This window comes from Argiope bruennichi, chromosome 1 (genome assembly GCF_947563725.1).
Source record: "Argiope bruennichi chromosome 1, qqArgBrue1.1, whole genome shotgun sequence".
NCBI lineage: Eukaryota > Metazoa > Arthropoda > Arachnida > Araneae > Araneidae > Argiope > Argiope bruennichi.
In genome coordinates, this window is record NC_079151.1 from 57136063 (window position 1) to 57148711 (window position 12649).

The window sequence follows — 12649 nt, forward strand, 5'->3', positions numbered from 1 at the left end:
ATATAAATAGAACTACTTATTTGTAATACTGATTATGACTCATGGTACAATAATTTCTTTTATCTTCAATGGTATGAATAACGTTTTGAAGCTACATATTATAGAGCTTGATTACATAAAGATACCAAATTGTTCATTTTGCTAAATTATTAGTATTCAAACATCTTAATGAATAAACATCTAGATGACTGTTATACAAAAACTACTCTAAAATACTATCCTAAACAGAGAAATTGATAAAAATGTGCTCTAATTTGTCATATAGCAGCTTAAATTTTGATGGGCTGATTATTAGGGTATGAAGATTATCATGTTGGGTTCATACAGGTAATAATTATAAAAATATGTCAAAAGGAAATCAATTAATAAATGACAATGCGAATAAATATGTATTAACCAGTATCAACAATAATCCTTTTTTTCCTTGTTTCTTGCTTAGAAGTATATCTGAATATAACTTTACAAAAATCTTTTAAGGGTGATTTCCAAAAATAAAAACTTTCATCACATCGTTTTTTTGTATAGTATTTTCGATTTAGTTTATTTCTTTTTAACTTTTGGTGGCTAATGGGTTCACTTGGAATATTGCGTTATTTTTAATTTCCATGAAACTTCTAATACTTTCGTGTTCACGTTTCCCTTAAATAAGCATTTTTAAGCGTCAAATTATAATATCCCTTAAAGTTTTATTGTTTTAATATCCTCCTTATATTTTATCTCAATTTGAAATATAATTTGAATATATTAACAATATAATTTGAAAATGATCATCATATAGAAAAAGGAAGTTAAGATTCGCACGCCTTAAAATAAATTGCATGATGTCTAATTAACTGAATGAAAAATAAAATAATGTACTTAATACAGAAAGAACTCATATAATTTTAAAATAAACAAGATTTTAACGGAAATCGTAGGTTTAATTTGTTTTAAAAAATTTTCTTCATTTAGTATGAAGAATTTTTTCAAAATTAGGAATAAGGATCTTCTTGTACAGAATCTATTGTATTAAATTTTATACCACTTCAAAGAACTTCAGATTTTTTATTTTTTTTATTTTACCCATGGCTTTATTTGTGGGGGGGGGGAGTGATTACCGCATTATGATAACATTACACCGCTTTATCTCAAAAGTTTTTCTCTAAGTTTTTTCCCGAGACTTTATGTGATAGCATAATTAACCTCCAATTACCCCGCTAAAAAAACTTCTTTCACGAACAAGTTTCGGATCCCACAGGTGGAAATTCATCAAATCCAATCTCAACGGGGAAGGGCAAAAGTAGGACGTGAGACGTCTCAATGAACAATTATCCTTTGGTCTTTCCATCTCTTCGAAAGCATGTTTCCTCGGGTTTTACATGAAGTGGACAAAAATAGGCCGGACAAGTGCAAAACAAAGCATCTCGCTACCAGCCGATACGCATCACTTCACAAAAACTTCACTCCCTCCCTTGGTAGCATGCAAGTGGGATACCTCCGCAGAATGTGTATATGTTTATAATCCGTGGTCACGAAGGTTTCGGATCGTGACTATTTTTATAAAAGGGGTGCCCTGAAACCTTGTATCGTTTGCGGGTGATTAGATAATCACGGTCTGTTTCTTTGATATTTTTATTAATCTCATAACGCTTTTGGTGAAATTTTTCATACTTAAAAACTGACCATCAAAAATAATCAGCTCACGCTTTTCATTCAGAATAGTTCCTTTTGTTTCAAACAATTGAAAGACTTAGCAATGAATCAATAACTTAAATAATAAAATCAATCGTATCGTTATCTTTGACAGTCACATAACAATAGAGTTTTTGTCTTTTGGGATAAATAATATTCAGAACTACGTTACAAATGGAATAAAATTGATGCTTTAAAGTTTTGTTTTTATTTTAAAATAGTACAATTAATAAAAAATTTTAACCACTTAAAGAAATTATATAAACTAAAAAGGAAGAATTTTATTGCCAAGAAGTATCACAAAGGAGTTTAGTGAATTCGAAACGGAAAGGAACATAATAACATTTCAATTTATCCGAAATTTCGAATTAAGAAACACTAAGTACAAAAATAAGAAAAACTGGAGGGCTAATAGCAAAAATTTATTTTCAATATTTATTTATTAAACAAATAAAGAGTAAGAAATTTTTAATATAATTAAAATAATTATAAATTTATAAAATACTACTTCTAAAGATAATTTGCCATCTTTGCCGAATCGCTTGCTTTTCAGGATGTTAATTGGGTTTCTCACAATCTACAAAGCTTTTTAAAAATTTAGAATAACAGAGGTCCTCAACTATGAAATTCTTGTGCAAACTCTATTAAAATATAATATTTAATACAACAGTTTCATAAATATAATATTATATTACTCTAAAGCTTACTATAAGTCTTTCCCAATATTTTTTAGATATTTTGTTGATGCGGCCACATACAGACCTAAAATTATTGTTCTGAACCTAGCCAATAAGCATGGATGCAAACTAATCAAACACATGTATTATTGTGTTTGATTAGTTATGCTTGGCGAAATGGCGAAATAAATTCGCGGAATCTATTCATTGTTGAGATTTAAAGGACTCAATGTAATTTTACTATCTGGGGGCACGGCAGTGCCCCCGCCAAGTCGAGCAAAAACAAGCGGCACGGCCGTACCATCCTTTTCTCGAAGCAGTTCAGGCGATATTCGATCTGCTATAACTTCGTTGTGGATTAAACTAGAAGCCTGAATTTTCAGTAACCTAGTAGGCATTATATAAACACGGTATATTTCAAATTTCATTAAATTTGAACCAGTAGTTTAAGAATTATAACTAGTCAAAGTTTGTGAATTTTGTCACTGACTGACTGACTGACTGACTGACCGATCATCAAAATTCTAAGGCACTTCTAGCAGACATAGAAGCTTCAAATTTAGAATACAATTAGTGTTTAGTGTATAAATTAAGGAAAAACTAAAATATGCGTTTAATAATGGACGGATCGATAAATTTCTCGAAGTTTCGAGCATTATCCATTTTGTCGGCAAATTCGTCGCCAAATCACCAAATGGTCGCCAAGTTTGTCACAAAGCTCTGGAATCACCGGCTCGGCATCCGACAGCATCCAATACAGATTATTGTAAAACGGTCTTTCTTATGATGACACTATTATAGTGAGAAAAACTGTAGCTGAAGCTCAAGAAGTAGTACCGGAAAAGAAAAAGAGAAAGACTACATACAAAAATAAGAAAAGGACTTTCTACAAAAAGAAATGAGATGCCATCAAAAACATAACTTGTAAAAAAAAAACCAAGTCTCGCAACTCAGTTCTTCTATCGTAAAAAGTCGTGAGATCCATGTAAATAGTACTAAGTCAGTCAATTTATTCAGTCCCTACTTAAGGGTCCTTCTGTCTTAAGTTATTACGTAATTAGCTAACTTAACAACATCTTATAGTGACCATATCAATATTAAAAATCTGTTATGGTTTAAATAAATAGATTGACTTGGCAATCGCTCTAAACAATCTAATTTAATATAATATGTTAATGTAATTTAATTTAATGTAAAGATACATTGTGTTTTCATGCGATGGCCAAGTCAATCTATTTATTTTAACCATAACAGATTTTTAATATTGATATGGTCACTATAAGATGTTGTTAAGTTAGCTAATTACGTAATAACTTAAGACAGAAGGACCCTTAAGTAGGGACTGAATAAATTGACTGACTTAGTACTATTTACATGGATCTCACGACTTTTTACGATAGAAGAACTGAGTTGCGAGACTTGGTTTTTTTTTACAAGTTATGTTTTTGATGGCATTACTATATTTCTGAAAAATGGGGAAAGTTTAGCCAAATATTGAGTACATATGTATAATATTATATGAAATAAAAATTGACAAAATCACAATAATGGTTGGGCAGGGTTTGTTCTGATAGGCAGGTTTTTTCATTATTTTTTTCATTATTTTAAATACATATTAGATAATCTTAATAAATAAGAAAGTAATTGCAATAAAAAAACAATTTATAACAATTTGAACACAAATATCGTGCTAAAAAATAAACATTATAATTCACATTTTTAAAAATTCAAATTTTTCATAAAACGCGAAAAATATTTTCTTCGCCATTTTTATTGCATATATTACCACAAAGAATAATACAGACACATCGCATAATTAATTCACAAAACAACTAAAAAATAATTTTTAGTCTTGATTCCGAAGTAATTAGAATAAATTCAAATTTATTTATTTATTTTTATATTTTATTTTTTTATTTTGACGATATTAGAATACTGTGATAATATGAATTCTAGACAATAAAGCAAAATTCGAATTCTTCACAAATTCCAATAAAAATATTTGAATTAGCCAGTAATATTAAGAACATAATGCGCAAACAAAAATTGTATTTCAAATGGAATAAACAATAAGAACGCGTCTTGAAAGGACTTTCAAAAGTTTTATTAAACAAATAAAATCAAAAAATAAATCCAATAAATTCATATTAAATTGAAAAAAAATCCATAAATTATTTCTTAATATTTTAATTTTTAAAAAAACGTGGATTTTAATGATAAATCGATACCAGAAGTACTAGCGCAATTAATATTTTTTTCTGATTTATTTAATAATTACAATACAGAGCTAATGAAAATAACAAGAGAAAAAATTTTTTAACACATTTAAATAAGTTTCACTTTATAAATGATTCTTCTTGCTCTTCATACTTATTTCATGATTGTTTATTTAAAAGTACTGTTTAATTTAAAAATTTGAAGATGTATGCAGCTATTATATTACATGAACTTCCGAATAATAAAAACATTACATTTTTTGGATGCTACAAAAACAGCGCATTTTTAGCAAATTAATATCTGCATTTTTATAAACATTAATATTTAAGAATTACTTTATGAAAAAATGCAGTTAAAATTATATCATTGTAAAATTTATAGCAAGATGTCTAAGAAATTTCTTTTATTTATCATATATATTTTTAAATATAATACAAAACTAGAATTTCAAGCTAATGAAAAGTGAAGAATTTTAAATTTAGAAACTTACCATAAGTGACAGTTAAATTTGGAAACGCAAAACATTTTTGAAAGCATCTAAATTTCAATGCAAAGCCTTTCATATAATAATTCAGAGATAATCTTTAATTTTTCATAACCGTTATTCAAACATTCTCTATTTTAAAAACCAATAATGTTGCATTCACAGAGAAGGAAATCTCTTTCTCTGTGGTTGCATTTTTAGCTTTCACAAAATATTTATCATTTTCAGCTACAAGATGGCAGACGATTTTATCCCATGTTTTTTTTAATTCTTGCGAAATGATTCAATTTCGTCTGCAGTAAATGCATAATTACAAAAATTTAATTTCTTTTTTGAAATCCAGAATTCATAGAATAATTCTTTCATGAAGATTTTTAGAAAACAAATTTTCAAAAGATCAAACACAGAATAAGCAGAGTAAAACAAAATATTTATGTGAACTTCTAAGCATTGCCATATTTATAATTAAAAACATTTCTGAAATATTTCCATTATTTTCACAGTAATATAATGCTATAAATTTATTCCAATTAACATCATTACCAATTCTAATATAACTCAAATTTCTCCAATTATTTTATGCTTACACTATCAATATGAATATCCCGAATATTGGTTTTTATTAATAGATAATAATTCGTTATATCACTGAAAAAATCTCGTTCGAATTTTTTTGACGATTATTGTACTTTCTCTATACTACGTATACAAGAAAGTAAAAATAAAAAGAGGACACTGACACTTCTTTTATCAATAAACTGATATTATGCCATTATTTTGAAAACATATCCTTATCCATTGTCACAGAATACATCACCCTTGCCCAAACAGTTTGATTTCAAAAAACAGAACTGCATAGATGAATTAAAAGTAGGTCTTAAATGCCGTGTTTTCTCGAAATTTCAAAACGATCGTAGCATCGATGAATAAATAATAAGAAGTATCACAATGAGGAAAACGGAGGAAAACTGATAAAGCTCTGTTAACTGCTTTGTTTAGAAAGAAAGCGATAGTTTTGAAAAATCTTTTCTGTTAGTGCCGTAACGCTTCAGATCTTTACAGTCGAATTGCTGCTTCATATTTATTTATTTTTTACGCTTTTGTGCTTGCGAGAAACGATACGCATAATTGATTTTGTGAGTGGATTCAAATCCTTGGAGTTTTGCGGTTTTTAGGAAATTTAAAGAAAACATTTGACTTTCCTTTTGATGATAATGGTTTTTACTTCCTCACTCTCAATAGAAATTAACGTAAAAAATTGCGCCAATTGCGTATTGTAGCGGTTAATCAATTCTTAATCAAACAAGATAATCTAATCACATTTATTTATCAATTTTTTTTAAAAAAATTTAGCCAGCAGATAGTGGTTTAGATGAAATCAGAAACATCCTCTTAAGTCTATCCTTGCGGAATTTTAAACATAGTGTTTCCTCAAGACGACTTTGAATAGGCTGTGACGCAATTTTTTCAGCAAATTTGCTGCTGTTTTGTCAACATGAGATAAATGATCATTTTTATGGTCTTTGGAAAAAACTTTTTTTTAACGTGGACACAAATTTCCACAGAAGTGAAAATTTTAGAGATTGGAAAATGATTTATCAGTGTTGTTTAAAAAGAAAGTGATAGTTATTAACAGAAAGTATCCATGCTCAATTTCGAATGGTTGAGGGATGGAGGAGGGAGCGTGTTTCCGACAAATAAATTAATAACCCGTCTCGTTCACCCATAGGTTTCCACATGGAAGCGGTAAATATATGTGCTCATCATGCATTTGGTTATACAATAAAACAAAGGAATGAAACTATCTAAAGGGGGATTAGAGATACCATAGATTAGTTATTCCAAATAATTGAAACTTTGGAATATCCGTACTAGATTGGAGGTACAAGATAAATATCTATTGGCTATTTTATTAATACCAAATATCAACGCAAACAGTTTTTGAGTCTCATACCATTTAGTCAAGAATATTCAGCCATGTCCATAAGACAAAAACTTCATGATAAAGGAGAATTGCTGCTTTTTCTCTTGATCAAAGTGACCTTGAAGAAGTTATGTATCAACTACAGTAATGATATCTGGGTAATATGAAAGTGAACAAATTCTCTTTATAGTGGACTTTTAGGGAACATTAGTGCACATTTATGTTTCGCTTGGACTTAAACTAGAAAAAAAATCTCCAATAAATTGGAATGAATTATTGTATAAAACTGAGTGTAATTACAAAAACATCTAAGACATCGCACCTTTTTCCTAGATATTATTCCAAATATAATAGGTTGAAGCTTTAAGTTGACATGGTGAATTTTTTATTATAGACTACATTCTGCATGAAGATCGTGTTTATTGTTATTACGGGAATGCCGAGAATATTGGTTACATCAAAATTCAATTAAATATTTTATGTATGATTTAATGTGCTAGATTCCTTCATAAAATTGTAATAGACTTTAAAGCCAAATAATTTTATTATGAATTTCAGAGCTTAATTTATTTTATTATGTATTTCAGAGGTTCTGAGGGTAATAAAACGATATCGAAAGCAATTACAGTTTATCAGCTCAGAAATTAACAATGTTACAAAAAATATTTATTAAAAGATTACAAATTTTTAAAAAGCTTCTTTACCCATAAGCAACGTTAATTTTTAATTTCAAATCCACATATGAATTTGTTGAATTTCAAATATAATGATCTACATTTCTTACAATTTTATCAAAAGAAAATCATCTGAGCGTTGAAATGATAATTCAGTACCTAAATTATCAGAATCCCTTTCCCCCAAAACTTAAATCTTCATCCATACAGCTGGATAATCCTCTTCCAAAACTGAATATCAAATAAGATGCAATAATTTATTTGCAGTGTTCATCTTTTTAGACATATAATAATTGATAATAAGTAATCCCTCATAAAAGTTTTTCATCTAAAGAATATTTTAAACTCAAATATCTTTTTTTCGAAGAGTAACCTTTGATATTAGAAAAATAAATATTCAAAACGGATGTTTTATATCGGATAAACACGAATCGAAGCCTAAACTCATAAACAGCCTGTGAAAAAAAGAAAAGAAAAAAGAAAAAAGAAAGAACAAAGATAAACTTTAGAAAAGAAAAAAAAAGAAAAAAAAAACGGTCTAAGCTGGGTATGTTCCTTTCTGCAACTCTCCTTCCTCAAAATTCAATGTGAGAGAGGGTTGCGTTGATCTTCACATCAATCACTCAGTTGTGTGAGGCGTGGGTTTTCATGAGCTTCGGAACAGATAATTCCGGCTTGTGTTTAACTAGTTTGTTGATTCATTTACTGTCTTACTTTTACGTTGTTATTGTTTTTCTGAATATTCGTTAATTATCAAATTCTCAAAGAAGAAAACTAAAGAAAGAGTGGGAAAGTAAGAAAAATCGATAAAAAAGGAAAATATAACTTTTAAAAATAATTTCAGTGGTTGCTGAAACTCTAAAGACCTAATGAACGAATAAAATACCTGACGAAAAACCTAATGAAAATGTTATTAAATAGATATTTACTGGCACTATGTATCATAATACTTCGGATAATCCAATTTCTAAATAAGTTTTTCTTCCTTTCATGGTCATCTATAGTTTCACTTATTTATTTCTCAAGCAAACTGTATAAATAATAAACAAAGCACTTCATTTTCGGTTTTCAACAATGGAAGAAAATCAAGCTTTTAAATTCGTTGAAACAATAAAAAATCGTTTGAATTTCATGACAAAAAAAAGATTTAATTGCTAAAAATAGGTAACGATACTTTTAACAAATGTCAAAATTGAGGAAAAATTAAACGAGAAACAAATTGATATCAATAGAAAGATAATTTTTTGAATTTTAAAACACTTTAAAAATTATATTTATGCTACAATATTTTCTGAAGTCTTCGCTGAAGAAACGCCAAAAACCAGTTTAATTTTTAATTAATTATAATTTTAATATTTGAAAAAATTGCTCCAAAACACATATTTAATTTTCTAATGTATATTTGTATCAAATTTGGTATTTCTATGTCAAACAATCTAGCCTAGCATACAAAGCAACAGGCATACACACATTCTTCTTTATAAGTAGTAAAGATGTGTTTTATAAATGGAAAGACGAAAGTAATGAAAAACATCTCTGGGTGAAAAGTCACTATAAAACATCTCGAAATAAAATATATGTTATTGTAAAACCTATTCGGGAAAGATATATTTCGAAAATAAGATGAAATACTTATTATGATTGCTATTTTCGGCTGTTGGAAATAAGGTTTGCTTGATATAATGTTGTAAGACAAAAAAAAAAATAATAATAACATGAAGAATTATAAAAATAGCGATTCAATGGCAACTTCTCCTTCTTTTAAACGCCCGAGTAAGTAAACAATACGATCAACTAACCATTCGCCTTTTTCTCGTAAATATTTTTTGTCTGGTGAGAGTGCTCTTGGTAGAGCCGTGCCCCGTTACTTACAATTCTTTTATTTTAAATTGAGTGCCCTAAATTTCATTCTCAACCTCAGCATTTGTTTTTTCAATTAGCCATCATTATAGATGTTAGACTTGATAAGAAAATAGTCCTGCCTAATAGTTTTCAATTTTTACGAGGCACTGATCCTATACATTTAAATGAATATCATATCTTTCAGATTTTTTTTAAAAACAACCTGGTCTTGCCTACATGGGTGAAACTAATTTCCTAGTAGAGGTGGGGTTTTTTTCGTATGATTCTATCATGTTTCCAAGCTTTATTTATTTGTTCTCCAAAACTAATGATCCCCAAAAGTATCCTCATAAAATATTTCTAGTGCCTTTTAACTACGATGGAATTTAACCTCATTTTGTTATTGAATTTTAAGGGGCATATTTTTATATCTTATGTCTAAACATCAATTCGCCATAAAATTTCAAACTGTACTTCCTTTTATCCCATTTCTCTCCGAATACAATTAAATGAACAGTAATCGGGAAAATGCAACAAATTTTTAAATCTCTGATTTCAGAAAAAAAAAAATGGAAGAATCTTAATATAGCATTTTTTTTTTTTTTTGGCTGATGTCAAATTGTTTTACATAAATTTATTTCTATGAAGGATTTTTTATATAATTCTTGTTTTGCTCACTCTGAAAGAGTCAATCTTGCTTTTGCAAGAGAAATTTCGATTATTCACAGTAAACATGCTGTATTTCGGAATACAATGTTGAATACTCTTGTAAATTTATAATCTCATTAGAATGTTTTAAACATTTTAATAATTTCATTTCCATTTTACATATCTCAAGATTGTTGCATAAACATCATAACGATCCTTCAGTTACGACATGATGATTTCGTGGAATTAAGATAATTCAAATCTATTATAATAGCTTATTAAACTTAGAACTGTATCTAGTTTCTATGAAAATGAAATGAGCTAATATGAACTTTGAATTAAACTAGTTTCTATGAATTATATATTTTGAAAACAGATATTATACAAATGTTTAAAGGATGCTTAGAATTAAAATATTACAACTCAATGCACTTAAGGAAATAAAGAAAGGAATCAAATTAATTATTAAAAGAATGCCAAATTTAGATGGCATTGTATTTTAGAGCAAGATATCTACAAAGGAATGAGATACAAAAAAAAAATTCAAATAGAGTTTTAAAAAATAGAAAATAAAAAGAAATTTCTTATAAAAATTGTTTGAATTTATTTAATAGGAATCAATTACATTAACAATTAGTCTTTCATGGCAACTATTAAAATTTACTGCACGACTATATCATTTTAAATTCATGGTTTGTTTTGGTTTGGTTATATTAACGTCCCGTTTGAAGCAACACTAGGGCTATTTTGGGACGGACCTCGTAATTTTGAACCGCGGTCAGATGACGAGGACGACACCTGAGCTGGCACCCCCTTCTCCATACCACACCACACCAGCGGGAGGACGTTTGGTCATGACGGATTTAACGTGCAACAGATCGTATTTTTATCGTATTACCTTTAAAACAATTAATAACTCCAGGATATAGCATCATCTTTACGATAGATAATTCATCACTAACTGCACTGTAATTGAATATCTTTAGCAAAATATTCAATTACTATAGAGTTCATTTCTTCATTCGTGTAAAAATGGGTCAAAACTTTTGATAAATTAAACGTCTTGTAATTTAAAATGATCGAGCGATGATCGAATGCTCTAAGACATTATGTAAACTCCATTAAATATTAGCTCTTTTAATTCACTTCGATTGTGTAAATTTTAAGATTAAACTTGACTGTGTCACTTGAGTTTATCCAAAATTGTAAAATCCCAACAATTTGCAGTCAGTTCCTCTTCAGTTTCTGAAAATTCTAAGCTATTCTTAGCTACTTGCCTAGAAATTTATAAATATTTAGTAGACTATTGTTATTTTGATTAATTGCTTGGTAATTTATTCATGATCTAACAGTGAATGAAAAGTAGGAACATTAATATTCCAACTTTTATTTTCAGCTTTAAAGACTCTCATTAAGCCAGGATTTGTACGCTTGAGAAGTAAGTTTAAGAGTTTAATATTAGTGTGGCTTTTAATAAGTTATTTAAATTATGTAACTGTCCACATAATTTCTAGAAATAATGAAATCTATTTTTATCAATAAGTTCTGCACTTTCTCCTATATATAGTATAGTATAAAGTACAAATCCAAATTTTAGACCTCACTGAGTTCGAAAAACACATTTTTAGAAAATGTCTGTCGGCCTGTCTGTGACAAAGATAACTTAAAAACGATTTGAGCTATGCAGTTGAAATTTGGAATACTGTCTTTACACCAAATTTGCAGATTTCTATCAAATTTCGTGTAAAGTCTGTTCAAAGGAAGTCCATCTGTCTGGCTGTTCGAATATAAGTAAGCACGATAATAACAAAACGAAGAGAGCTAGATAGATAAAATTCAGTACACAGATATAATGTAGATACTTGTCAAATACTGAGCCACATCCAGTTTCGGATTGACTGTCTGTCGGTCTGTACTTTCAGAAACATGTAAACCCAATAATTAGAAAACGCAATGACTTAAATATATCAGATTTGGTATGGGATTTTGTAACTACAAGTGCAGGTTTGAGACGAATTTTTATTTCAATCGGTTGAGAAAAACATATCTAAATGTATCTCTAAATCTAAGCACAAATTCGGTTTTAGGATACTTTTAACGCATGACAGGGATTCATCGCCAAAAAAACTCGCCAAGGATCACACGATATATTCAGTAAAAAAGCTGAATTCACGACAAAAGTTAATATTTCGTAACTATTGTACGCCAAAGCCATGTAAGGATTTCCCTGGCATGACAAATTTATTAGAGAGTATACGAGAAAGTTTTTTTTCTTTTGGGGGGGGAGCATTCTCTCTGATTGTTAAGTTCATTGAAATAGAAATTATTGGAATCTACCTGGATGGGGGGGGGGGGATGAAGCATAAATAATAATTCTTGAAGCTATTTTTTAGGGTATTTCAGATGATATAGCGTTTAAGAATCTCATAATACAAAAGGAATGTTAAGATAAACCAGAGCTTCATCTACGAATTTGTTCAACTAATTTTTATTTTCTCATGTACGAAGTACG